Consider the following 14,322-nt stretch of genomic DNA (forward strand, 5'->3'; position numbering starts at 1 on the left):
TGCAGGAGCATGGAGATAGGCATCGTCTGGTGGGTTATTATTATTCAGGACCCCTTGATGCGGTGGCCAAGGGGCCGTGTTTATGTGTTGTGCAGGCTACCTGCCTGGCTGTATAAACTGTGGATAATCTGGTGTAGAACTAGCAGACCGAATGAAAAGATTTAATTGAAACTTGTAAATATGCTAAATGGAAAATTGTAGCAATTTATATAGACTGTATATATACATTTGGTGTATGCCACAATTTTGGATGGCAGTGAAGGAATAGGGATTTCCCCAACATGGCAGGGACTCTAGTCAAGAATGCTGGGTTTGTCTCTGAACTGTTAGAAGCTTTGCAGCTACTGACTGAAGTAGCTGTGGTAAAGTGTAAATCACATAATAAAGAAATGTTTCCAGTAACTCAGGGGAACAACTTTGCAGATGTAGCTGTCAGGTGCACAGTCCTGGTAGAACAGGAGTCTGAGACCCCTGTGAGACCTCTGTTGGTGAAAAGGGGACAGCTACAGGATATTCAGGCTGAGGCCTCTAAAGCAGAGAAAAGGACATGGTTAGAAAAGAGTGTGGTGCTGCCAGCACACTGGACGCTCTGCATGCCCTCACAGCCTAATGCCCTTTGTAGCTCGACTAATGCACTCTGTCGGACACCTGGGTGTGAGTCAAATGGTGGAGGGGGCCGTACCAAGGCTGCTGACCACTGCAACTGCTGTGAAAGTCACAGAAAGGGTGCCCTGGATTCATGCTTCCCACTGTAAAAAGGTCACAAACGAACTGAGCAAAGTGCAGGAGTGATGTCTCCACAGGGATAGATGGGGATCACATGCTTGGTACTGATGTGCCCAGCCTTTTTCCTTTTTATGTGGAAGCCTGACACCACCCAGAAAGAGGAAGAATCTACATTCGAAGCCTTTTTGTATACAAACTGGCTGAATGAAACTGATAATGAGGGGGATATGAGTAATTTGTGGTATAAACTTATAAATCATACTGTAAAGTTAAAGAAATTTAATGCATCTTGTTATGTATATGTTTTAATGCCTCATTCTACAGCCTCACCCATTTCTCTCCTGGTTAGATTCACTGTTTGGGCCAGGGGGAATGTTTTTCTTTAAGTTACTAACACCGATTATAGTAGCTGTGATACTTGTCTTCCTGTTTTTGTGTTGCTGTACGACATATATTATTCCAATGCTTTGAAATATGGTAATGAATATGTTTGCGCATCAGTATGTTCTGATAAGAACACAAGAATCCGAAGTATGGGAGCCTCCTGGGAGTCCATATGAAGAATCTAACTTTTAATCATTTTCAAGAATAAAAAAGAGGGAATTGAAGTGGAAATCTAATAAGTAAATTGATTCTTTAAATGTAGAGAGCTTTGAAAAAAATATATATTGGTGCTTTTAGATAATATATTTCAAGGATGTAATTGCTGTGCTACAGTACGTGCAGAATTTTAGAAAACAGTGCGTCAACAAAGTACACTGTTTAGGTTACTTTAGAAGACAATGTACCAAAACAATATATGCTGTCTGGGTCGTTAGAATTAGCTGAAAGTAACTGATAAGCTTTGAATAACAAATCTAGTGCTTCTTCTCTCGCTCTATGATGTAATCTGTTTTGTCTTAGGGAAAGGGGAAGTTTTAGAAGGGACAAAGCGCTGAGCTTTTTTACAGCGCAATGTCTTATAAAAACCCTGTACTGCTTGTAACAAATTGAGTCTCTGGTTGCACTTTGTGAAGTGGCAGCAGGGCTCCCAATATTGCAATATTGAAATAAAGACCTTACTCAGGTGAGAACTCTCTCTTGTGGCTTCCTTGATAGTTATATTTCCATGACACCGGTTTTAATGTCTGTAGATTGTATCTTATTTTAGATTATGTGTTTTCACCCAGTTCACTCCAGTTAATAACAGTTCACCCAGTTAATAGCCACTTTTTATGGGCGAAAAACGGGTGATCTTTCTATCTCGTGATCAGCTTAGTATCTTTCTGTAAGTTTTTTTCTTCTTAATTAAATGTTTAAAATACATGAATTTCATAAAGACAACACACGTTTCGAACAGAAACAAATCCTATTCTGTTCTCTTCCTGGTATGTATAACAGATCAGCAGGTCTTATTTTCCCAATTGCTTTTTTCCACTGTATTTATCATATTGGCTAGCCAATGTCCTCTCTTAGCTAGGTAATGTTACTTGTGGATGTGTTTCTGCGTTGCGTAGAAGCACATGTATCCATAGAAAGTGTATTATACTACTATTTGAGCTACAGTACATAAAAATAATTATATCGTTATTAATTTCTTTAGGTACGTGATTCCATATTATATTCCCTATTAATCAAATTCTAAAAGTATGCTTTTGTTTACTCCGATAACGAGCGCATTCACAGAAAATATTAATATATTATGACTTTTCACAAAGTATATAAACTTAAGATGGTCAGAAGGAGCATGTAAAAACATTTCAAAAACGTGGTAAAATCTTACCACATGTAAGACTTTGATGCTTAAAATGTTTAGGAAGAAAGTGGAATACTGGTGTGTATTTTTTCTTTAAACTACCAATACCAGCCATATACAGTTTACACTATATGTTTATGTTCCTAAATTAATATCGTTTATGGTGGTGTATCGTGCTTGTAGAGGTTTGATGGGTTTACTGAGACAATTATTAACTGTAGAAGTAACCACGAGGTTGTTCGTTGTAGCTTTTAGAAAATCAATCGTCAGAACAACTAATACCGCACACACACGGGTTCAATACACGAGATACATTTATTCGTATAAATTGTGCACCAAACATATACTAGTCTGCCTGGATACGAGAAGCAGACCTTACTGTGTGGGTTATCAATATACAAGGTATATAATCTCGAAGAGATGCAAACAAAAAGAGATACACAACAGAGAATATATGTCAATATATATCGTTCGGTTACCAAATCGCTAATCAGTGTTATTACCCACTGTTACTCTAAACTCGGAAGTAAATACATTACTCATGAATTAAATTGATAACAACTTGTGTTGAGGTACAATTGAATTCTCGAGACGCAATGTAGAACATCGGGTTTACTTATCCACTGTGTATGGATTTGGAATTTCCCGGCACGAACACCAAACCAGCTGACAGGCTCTGTTGCAGCCTCTGTTCCAGCGGTTGTCCAATGGGCGTTGTGTCGGCATCCTCTGGCTACCGGCCAACCAATCGAGGTGCAGCTCGGAGTAGGACGGGCGGAGGAATCTGACTGTGGCGCGCAAGACTCCGAGAGAGTCCGGCTGGCTAGTAGAAAGTCTCTATGCACAGAGTGTGACCGCAAATCCTCACAAGTCACTCTTTTGCCTGGGAAGAAGCTGGTTCGTTCCCGGTCCAGCGCTGCTTCTGAATAAGCTATTCAGGTTGTCGACGAGGGTCCAACTGTAGGCTGCCGTTGATCAAGCGGAGCTTTCACGTTGGTAGAATTCTGAGTACGTACGGGATCCTCGGCCTCGCGCTTAGTACAAAGTCCAAGTCCCTTTGCAGACAACAGCAGTTGTCACGTGATTGTCTCTGAGGATGCGCGAAAATGGCCAAGGAGAGCCCCGATCTGAGCTTGCGCTCCCTTTTTGACCAAGACACAGGTGTGTGCTGATTGGTTGAGAGTTTGGCAGGCATTGGAGACCCACGTGGTATTACCACGCCCTGCCCGTCCCTGATTGGTTGATCAAGGTGAGATATGAGTCACTTACTCTTGACACTTAGGAATGCAGTCCAAATGTCCATTTGGCACTCCCTAGACAGATAGGCGACAAAGGATGACCATTGATCATGATAGCCAGGCTTAGCTAAGTGCATCCCCGTTTGGGAGCTGTCCCTTATCAAAAGAAAACATCTTAAATCAGCCTGCATGAATACTTTCTCTGTGGCTGCACCACTGAGATGGAGGGTGAGATGGGGCCTCATTTAGGAAAGCATACCAACGCTTAATTCTGTCTTATTAACAAGCATTGCCGCTACATATCCCCCCTTTTTGAAGGTCACGGGGTCCTGAGGCGTTGTTGCCTTCAAAACAAAAACAGAGTTAAGTGATGTCTGTTGTACCACGGTGGATTCTACCACCCAATATTCACATTACCTCTCGAGAATTTGTACAGGAAATAGTGTTGGAAAGAACATCGTGTATACCTGCTCTCAGTTATAAGGTACATAGAAATGAGGCATCGGGCATCATCATTAGCCCTAGACCTTAAACTTCCGGCAGTTCACTATCAGTATCGGATAGCTCTGCAGCAGGCAGACGTTTGGGAGTGGTTACCTGATTTCGGTGATACACCATTGCTCCCTTTGTCTCATTCAAACTACCCCGCAAGGCTTTGATACAAGAGAACAGCATCCAACACATTACCCCAGCCATGATCCAGCTACCCAGCAGCAGTGTCAAGATGACCACATTTACTGTTCCCAGCGCCCCAGAGGATCCACAACGACTGTGCTTGGGACCTACCAGCGTGGTTTTTAAGTTTGTGTCGTTGAGAACAAATTCGACTAACTGTACGCCCTCAAGACTTACTGTCTCTTGGATTCTCTCATCCAAGTCAATGCTGTGTCCTCTGAAAGCGTCCACAATCTCGAGTTCCGTTTCATACAGTTCTGACTCCAGGTGATATAGTGCTATATCGTTGAGATGCACTATAGCTCCTTCAGGAACTTGTAGAAAAACTGTTTGGTTGGGTAGCTGCACTTCGGTAGCTGTATCATGTCTGTCATAGGTTATTGTAACAGTTAACTGTGGTGTGCTGACCAGCCATTTCTTTCCCACCTGCTCAACCTGGAGTTCGTTAACCTCACTTTTGCTCGTCACTGTGGCTTTACACTTTTCAGTGGCAGCCCCCTTTCTGATACCACACAACCTCTGAGTTGTGTCCCTAAGGAATGGCTTACTTGGGCATACCCAGTGGATATCCTTGGTTGATATACACAGTTCCAGGTTTGGAACAAGGTACAAATTCGGCTCATCCTCCTGGTAAGCTACGAGCGGCGGGGTGGTCAACTTCACATGCATGTCCCCCCTCCAGAAGCCAACGTTCGATATAGACTTGAGTCTATAGATATCCTTGCTACTCACGATGGGAAGGTTCAACAGGAAACCTATTTCCTTGGCTTCGGGGTTGACATGTATGGGAATGGCACTGCCTAGACTGTATGCAAGATGTACTTGCAATGGCTGCACCATATCGGAAGTGGTGGTCCTCAGTACTTCTTCTACTAAGGACAGTGGAACCAAGTAGGTTGGAATCTGTCCCATGGCTAGGCTAGTTACCGTGGCACTAAGCTCCCTAAGCAGATCCTGCATCAGCATTCTGACCTGTTGCACATAAGCATAGTCCCACTGTAACACGTCGACAATCCTGCCCACGGTGTGGAGGGTGTTATTTAACACTGCTGCATGAAGGTTTACTGCTAAAATTGTGCCCTGTAAGGTTTTCCCTAGGCTTTCCAGCCGCTGCTGTTGTTGATACAGCCTGTCATAAATTTCTGTCATTTCCTTACGTAACCCAGCAGCTGTGGCAGTTTTAGGATTCCCATTCTGGAACACAGATGAGGCACATGGTACAGTTCCACTATAATTTTGAATATATTTTCCTAGCAGGACCTACACTACAGTACCTAACTACCTGCAACTACAAAGGGGCACCCCCCTCTTTGATCGGGTTTGGACTTTTAACCCTATTCTGTGTCCTCCGGCGCCATTTGAGGTGGGCGATACAACCGGAGGTGGTTGCGATGCACCCACTTGTAGACCAGAGATTGCCTTCCTTTTTCAATCCGAATTCGATAAGCTACCGGTGATACCTTATCGACAATCTCGTGGGGTCCTGTCCAACTGGGTAAGAACTTCCGGGCCACCCCTGTGGGTTTGGCAAATTGGAAGTACAGGACCTTGTCTCCTACTTGGAATTCCTTGTTAACTGCCTTTCGGTCATAGTATGCTTTCCTACACTCTGCACTCCTTCCCAGATTGTTCTGGGCAAAAGCAAAGGTTGCCTGCAGATGTGCTCGAAGGTCTGACACATACTGATGGGCCGTAGCAGCCCCCGTCGTGCTCAGGTCCTCCACCCCATAAAGACAGTGTAGGGGAAGAGTCATCTTCCGACCTGTCATCATCTCAAAAGGTGGGACCCCCGTAGAGCAATAGGGCGTGGCTCGGATGGCCATCAGAACCAGGGGCAGCTTAATGTCCCAGTCTCTACTGCTGGTGGAGACAAACTTTTTGAGCATACTAACCACCGTTCGGTTTGCCCTTGCTGCCTGGCCCGAGGATTGAGGGTGGTAGGAGATATGCAACTGGGCCTTGACCCCAAGCATATTCCACAGGGTTGCCATTACTGTAGCTGTGAAATGGGTTCCCCGATCCGAGTCCACGGTCAGGGGGAGTCCCCATCGACTGAACTGGGAGGCACTCAATCCATTTTGTGAATGCACACGTACAGTGCCTTGCGAAAGTATTCGGCCACCTTGAACTTTTCAACCTTTTGCCACATTTCAGGCTTCAAACATAAAGATATAATTTTTTTATTTTATGTGAAGAATCACCAACAAGTGGGACACAATTGTGAAGTGGAACGAAATCTATTGGATTTTTGAAACTTTTTTAACTAATAAAAAAATGAAAAGTGGGGCGTGCAAAATTATTCGGCCCCCTTGCGTTAATACTTTGTAGAGCCACCTTTTGCTGCGATTACAGCTGCAAGTCGCTTGGGGTATGTCTCTATCAGTTTTGCACATCGAGAGACTGAAATTCTTGCCCATTCTTCCTTGCAAAACAGCTCGAGCTCAGTGAGGTTGGATGGAGAGCGTTTGTGAACAGCAGTTTTCAGCTCTTTCCACAGATTCTCGATTGGATTCAGGTCTGGACTTTGACTTGGCCATTCAAACACCTGGATACGTTTATTTGTGAACCATTCCTTTGTAGATTTTGCTGTATGTTTGGGATCATTGTCTTGTTGGAAGATAAATCTCCGTCCCAGTTTCAGGTCTTTTGCAGACTCCAACAGGTTTTCATCCAGAATGGTCCTGTATTTGGCTGCATCCATCTTCCTCTCAATTTTAACCATCTTCCCTGTCCCTGCTGAAGAAAAGCAGGCCCAAACCATGATGCTGCCACCACCATGTTTGACAGTGGGGATGGTGTGTTGAGGGTGATGAGCTGTGTTGCTTTTACGCCAAACATATCGTTTTGCATTGTGGCCAAAAAGTTCGATTTTGGTTTCATCTGACCAGAGCACCTTCTTCCACATGTTTGGGGTGTCTCCCAGGTGGCTTGTGGCAAACTTTAGACGAGACTTTTTATGGATATCTTTGAGAAAAGGCTTTCTTCTTGCCACTCTTCCATAAAGGCCAGATTTGTGCAGTGTAAGACTGATTGTTGTCCTATGGACAGACTCTCCCACCTCAGCTGTAGTTCTCTGCAGTTCATCCAGAGTGATCATGGGCCTCTTGGCTGCATCTCTGATCAGTCTTCTCCTTGTCTGAGCTGAAAGTTTAGAGGGACGGCCAGGTCTTGGTAGATTTGCAGGTGCCTGGTGTGTTCCTTGGTCTTCATGATGCTCTCTGCGCTTTCAACAGAACCTTGAGACTATCACAGAGCAGGTGCATTTATACAGAGACTTGATTACACACAGGTGGATTCTATTTATCACCATCAGTCATTTAGGACAACATTGGATCATTCAGAGATCCTCGCTGAACTTCTGGAGTGAGTTTGCTGCACTGAAAGTAAAGGGGCCGAATAATTTTGCACGCCCCACTTTTCATTTTTTTATTAGTTAAAAAAGTTTCAAAAATCCAATAGATTTCGTTCCACTTCACAATTGTGTCCCACTTGTTGGTGATTCTTCGCATAAAATAAAAAATTTATATCTTTATGTTTGAAGCCTGAAATGTGGCAAAAGGTTTAAAAGTTCAAGGGGGCCGAATACTTTCGCAAGGCACTGTAACAATGAGGAAATATTTGTTCCCTCTGGATGACCTCACCAGCGGCCCCACCCAATCCATTTGTAGATTGGACCAGGGGAATGTCATGCCCTTTTTCTGGAGTGGTGCACGGTGCAAGGGCCGTGATGGTTGGAACTGGCTACACGTCAGACACCCCTTTACATACGCGGCGATGTCTTGGCCCATGTGAGGCCAGAACGCCACCTGCTGGATAGTGTCGTACATGGCCTTGATTCCCCGGTGACCCCCACAGGGCTCGTCATGAGCGTGTTGGATCATGACCCCCCGATGACAGCGGGGAACTACCCACTTTGGGACACCTTGTGCAACTGGTACACAAACCAACAACCCCTTTATAATTTTTAGGTTGTCTTTCACCTCTGCCAGCTCCTTCAGCTCCGGAGACTGGCTCAGCACCTGCTCCGAAAGAGGTTGACGCACTGGGTCAGCGATATGCTGGGTCCTGTTTCTGCATTTCCGCAAGATCGGTGTTAAAACCCTGTGACCCAAGCACTACAGATTGAGGGTCAGCTCCGACATCCTGTCTAGCCCTGCTTCAGGTGACCGCCTTGACCTCAGCCACGGTTTCTGGGGGTAGCCATTCCTGCTGGAACTGCCAGGGTTCACCCTCTAAGGCACCAGATTTGGCCAGCCGGTCGGCCTCATCATTCCCGTCTTTGTCGGGTCCCTTCACCTGGGAGAGTCCCTTCACCTTCCTCCAGTAAACCATCATTCCAGCCTCGGTCGTGAGCTTGTCACTGGCCAGGAACAACTCTTTGTTCTTTACTTCCTTGCCCGGGGCATTTTTCATGCCGTTACCCTTCCAATACAGAAGATGGGACACAAAGCTATGTCGGGCGTAGTTCGAGTCACTACAGATGACAAATTGTTTAAGGCCATTTGTCAGGGCCTGCTGGAGGATGATCAGCACCCCAGCTACTTCCGCATACTGACTAGTCTTTGGTCCTAGCTTATAGCGGGTCGGCCCACAGGGAGTATTGTCTTGCCAGACTACTCCTACCCCTGCTAGCACCTGCTGTTCGTGGCGAAAAGAGCAACCGTCAACATAGGCCATGGGTAAGCCCTGGCCCACGTTCTCATCATAGTACCGATGATTGTTCGGTAGCTCAGCAGCGGGAATCATTTCTGGAGCTTCCATGTCAGTGTCACAGCCGTGACACACTTGGCCCAAAGCCAGGCCCTGTCCCAGGTACATTTTCTTGCTCTGTGCATAACGTACCTCTATCTCATAGCCTTGTAGGGCCATCATCCATGCCACAATCCTGCTATTTGACACCCTGCCCGCTTTCAGTCTCTGGCTATGCAGGAATGTCACAGGTTGGTGGCAGGTTTCGATGATGATCTTTTGTCCCCCAACATAACTACGGAAGTGTTCTACCGACCAGACCTTAGACAACAGGGCCTTCTCGCAGTCCAAGAACTTTTGCTCCACTGGGCTCAGGGCTCGACTGGCATACGCCACCACCCTTCGCTCTTGGTCATATTCCTGACTCAGAGCAGCCCCAAGGCAGTGCTCTGAGAACCCTGCTTCAAGGTAGAAGACCTTATTTTTGTCAGGGTAGGCCAAGCACGGCGCACTACCGAGTTTGCGCTTCAGCTCCATCACAGCCTGTTCTGGGGAAGGCCCCCACTCAAAGGGCACGTCTTTCTGCAACAGCTTGTGGAGGGGCCTTGCTATTTCAGCGTAATCCTCAATAAACTGCCGGGAATAATTACATACTCCCAGAAAGCTGCGCAGTTCAGACAGGTTAGTGGGCGACTACATATTCTGGATAGCTTGGACTCTGCTGGACTGTGGCTGTATGCCTTGGGCTCCCACCAACAGTCCCACATACTCCACTTGGGTCCTACACCACTGTCCCTTAGCCAGGGACAGTTTGGCCCCTGCACGGGAGAGCTGGGTCAACACATGCCTGATCTCGACCATGTGTTCTTCCCAGGTCTGACTCCGCATCAGAATATTGTCCACATAAACCAGGTTGCCCCTGGCGGCTGCATCACTAATGGCTTTGTACAGAAATATGTTGAACTCCGCTGGGGAGTTGGAATACCCAAAGGGGCATCGATTCCAGGTGAACTGCCTGTTTCCGAAGGAAAAGGCCAGTTTGTACTGGTCTGTCGGTTCTACCTTAAGGGTCCAGAACCCATTGGCCACATCCACTGTGGTGAAATATTTCGCTGTTGTCACCTTGGCTAACTCCTGATCTAGGTAGATCATTGGGCATCGTGACAAAGGAACCTGTTTATTCAGCTGCCGGTAGTCAATGGTCAGACGCCACTTACCATTGGGTTTCAGCACCGGCCACAGTGGGGAGTTGTAAGTGGAGTTACACTCCCTTATGATCTGACGCTGTAGTAGAGCATCCAACGTCTGCTTTATGGACTCGTATGCCGTGAGGGGAATGCGATACTGCGTGACATAGGTTGGGCGGGCGCCAGGGGCCGTAGGAATGCGCACTGTGTGCAAATCCGTCACCCCGCAGTCATAGGCGTCCCGTGCAAACACTTCCTGGAAATCCTGGAAGATCTGACGCAGCTGCTGACGCTGGCTTTCCGTTTCCAGGGCATCTGCCTTACCAACCTGTTCCTGTACCTGCTCTAGGAACCCCGCTTTTGACGGCATGGCGGTATCCCGGGTCGCACTCTCGGCTGAGTGGTCCGTCGGAACACCTGCGTGTACTGTGTACACAACCATCTCATCCTTCTCGCTAAGGTCCACTCTGCACACCTCCTGGTTGCAGAATCCCTCTATTGGCATAATTGCAATCATCCGCCGGGGGTAGGTGTAGTACACCTGCTCGGTTCCCACCTCCCTGGCCATGGGACCAGGGAGCTGCCCCAGTACTGGGATGGCCAGTTAGAAATCAAAGAAACCATTGTCAATTACCAGTCCCATGTCAGTGAGAGCAGGGATTTTGACATCTTGTTTTGCTATGTTCTGCACCAACAGGCAGGTGGCTCGGCCATTCCGTTCCAGTATGGGGGTACCACAGACTGCTAGGTTCAGTCTGATAAACTGAGCTGATGGTTGGAAGAAAACCATCTCAGCATCCCTTCTTTAGGACAAGGCGTACTGGAAACCCTGCTGTTGATGCAGGAACGATCAGGTCTGATTCATTTACTACCTGGCAGGCCTGAGGAATCATCTGACCTGACCGAATGTTCTCGGGGTTGCCGCTTAGAGAGTGGGCATCTGGGTTCACCTGTGTCCACAGCACACTGTTTACTGTGTCCAGCTGGGCGCCCAGTCGAACCAACAGGTCTGCACCAATACAGACCGAATGGGTCAGCTGAGGTGCTACCTGGAAGTAGTGAGCAAACTTCCTTTTTCCGATGGAGATGGAAGCTACTAAGCTTCCTTTGCTCCAAATGGACCTATGAAGTGGGGGCGCCCACCACAGAACCTGTGACTGCGTCACCAGAGTCACCTGACGGCTTCGCAACAGGTCCTTGAACAGACCTTCACTGATTATGGACTTCTCAGAGCTGAGGCTGAGAATTACATCATCAACCTGCACTTCTGCCACCTGGACCCCTCCCACCACCTGGTCCCCCTGAGGACTGATGAAAAAGGGGTGTGCTTTACCTGGCAGGTCAAGCAGCTGCTCGGAGCACTGCTCCTGTAGTTGGGAGACCGTGGGAGTGCTGGCCTGGGCAGGACTTCCCTGTAGTTTTGGAAAGCAAGAAGAGACATTTATTTCTCGTCCAGAGGAACCAGGTGGGACCTCCAACTCAGCTATAGTGTTCAGTGGGCACTGTGTGATCACAGCATAACCACTGAACCCCCCTTTTTGCTGTACAACAGGCTTAGGGTTTTTGACCTGAGCCCACAATTTTCCACGCTGGCAGTCCACCAGAGGCTCCAGCCTGTCAAGCAGGTCTTGGCCAATGAGTAGTGGCTCTGTTTTAAACCTAGAGACGTAAACAGGATGCACCACGTTCATTGGCCCGAACCTAAGTGCCACCCACACTCGGTGTGTGATCCTAGCATGATCCTGGGTATAGCTGGAAATATCTATCTTACACGGTTCTACCTTAAGTCTGATGCCTTTTCCTTTCGCTACTCGTTTGAGCTCGCTGAGTAGATCGGCTGACATCAAACTAATTTCAGCCCCAGTGTCAATCAGTGCTTCTCTACCTAAGACGTTTTCAAGAGAAACCTTGATATAAATACGCCTTGCTTTGCCTTTCTGGCTGAGATTCCCTAAGAATTGTTGGAAGCCTGCCTTTTCTTTGACTTCAGGGGCGGGGTCAGCGCCCAACTCAGAGTCACAGCCTTCTTCATAGATAGACTGAGGGAGGGGTTTGGGATGGATCCCCGCCTCCTCCAGTGAGAAGGGGCGTGGTCCCCCTAAGCTCATTCACGCTTCCTTGCATTCGGTGCGGTAGGTTTACCCTGTCCTGATCTCTCAAGCAGGGCTTGTTCAAGCCGGGCCAGGCGGGCTGCAGTCGACTCCCTTCGTCCAGCCTTATGATAGGATCTGCCTGAGCCCTTGCCTTCCCCATAGCGCTCACGGCGGCTCTGACACTTAGTGCGGTCCTGCCTGCCTATTTTGCGCCGGGGCTTATAGGGCTCAGGAACCTCAGCTCCCTCGAGCTGAGGTGAGTCGTCAACCCTGCTGGCTTAAGTGGCGAACACGGCCGTTTTAGCAGGTTTTCGCTCTGAGGAGGCAGAGACTTCAGCTCCCCAGGCTTTTTGAGCCAACCTTCTAATGTCAGCCATTTTCATCGCTTTTGCATCAGTGTGCATCACAATCATTTTCCTGACTGAGGGATGCAGATTAGCAATGAATAAACCTTTGAAATTCACGTTCTCTTCGCAACCCTCTTCATTCCGCCCCGCAAAATAAGTGCGCCTAAGCCTCTCATAATAGTCGCGAGGGGCTTCAGCTTTTTCGTGCTTAATATGGTGCGCAGCGGCCACGGCAGATATGGGATCAATAAAAGCCGAAAATTCTCCGATCATTGCCTGACACAGCTCCTCAAAGCTATTACAGACCTCCGGTCCTTGTCTAGACATCCACTCGTGGACCGCTCGGCTGGTAGTTTTCCTTACTAACATAGCCTTTTCCTGTTCGGACGCTTCGGGCATAAACTGCAAAGTATATCTCAGCTCATCGATGTAGGTTTCCACATTATTCCCTGACTCTGACGGGTCAAACCTTTCTACATTTTTGGCTAACTGCCTCAGGGAGTGGAGGTTAATTTTTACGGTTTCTCCGCGGGCAGGAGGACGGCCGTGATCAGGAGCAGGGGGTCTATGCCTGAATTGAATCGCCCTTGCGTCTCGCGCAGGACTTGGCGATCTCCCCCATGCCGATCCAACCACAGACCCTGGCCGGGAGAAACCTCCTCCCGGCACGCTGGGTGAGCGCTCCGGGCTGCTAGTTGGGCTGGCATGCAAGTGGGATCTAGCCTGTTTTGCTTCCAGTACGGCAGCATCTAACTCCTTTTGCCTTTCCTGGCTGAGCTCATTTAAACTCTCAATTTCTTTTTCTTTTTCTTTCAAGCTCGCTTCCAGTTCTCTCCTAGCTACCTCAGCCGCAGTTTCTCTAGCAGACAGGTCATCTAATTTACCTAAAACTTCCCTGAGTCTGTCTTCACTTTCCTCATTTTTCACTCTCTTTTCTCTGATTATATCCAACAACTCAACTCGCTCCGCCTTATATCTTACTAGCTTTCCCTGAAGCTTTTGAAACTTTGTCAGCTCGGACAAAGACAGTTCCAGCTGTTTAGCTAGATTTAAGGCGAAACTCGATAGGACCTGAACTGCATTCACAGACCCTCCTGTGTTAAGCTGGTTCGCTACCTTAGTTACTAGATTTACTTGCAGCTTCTCAATATCATCAAAGTTCAACTTTTCGATACCGCTCCAGTAACCAGGATTGTCGTCGCTAGAAATAGTACTTATAAGCGACTCCACTTCAGACATTTTAGCAGCCATTGTCATTACGTCGGAGAAACTTTAAGAGTATTACTTTTTTTCCTTTTTACCACAATACAGTATGGAATCTAAACACCCGAGCAGATGGATTTCCAATCAGCACACGTTACACGAAATGCTAGAAAACAGGGGGATTTCTTTACGCAGTTATCAGCACACCCGGTATTCGCGTATAGAAGCCGCGGTGCTGTGCTGAACTTGAACTCACAGCAACATCAGTTATTCTGTGCGACTGATTCTCATTTCATTCTAAACTCGCCTGCACAGGGACGCCATTAAATGTAGTGGTTTGATGGGTTTACTGAGACAATTATTAATTGTAACAGTAATCACGAGCTTGTTCGTTGTAGCTTTTAGAAAATCAATCGTCAGAACAACTAA

Source organism: Lepisosteus oculatus, chromosome 14 (assembly GCF_040954835.1).
Source record: "Lepisosteus oculatus isolate fLepOcu1 chromosome 14, fLepOcu1.hap2, whole genome shotgun sequence".
Taxonomy (NCBI): domain Eukaryota; kingdom Metazoa; phylum Chordata; class Actinopteri; order Semionotiformes; family Lepisosteidae; genus Lepisosteus; species Lepisosteus oculatus.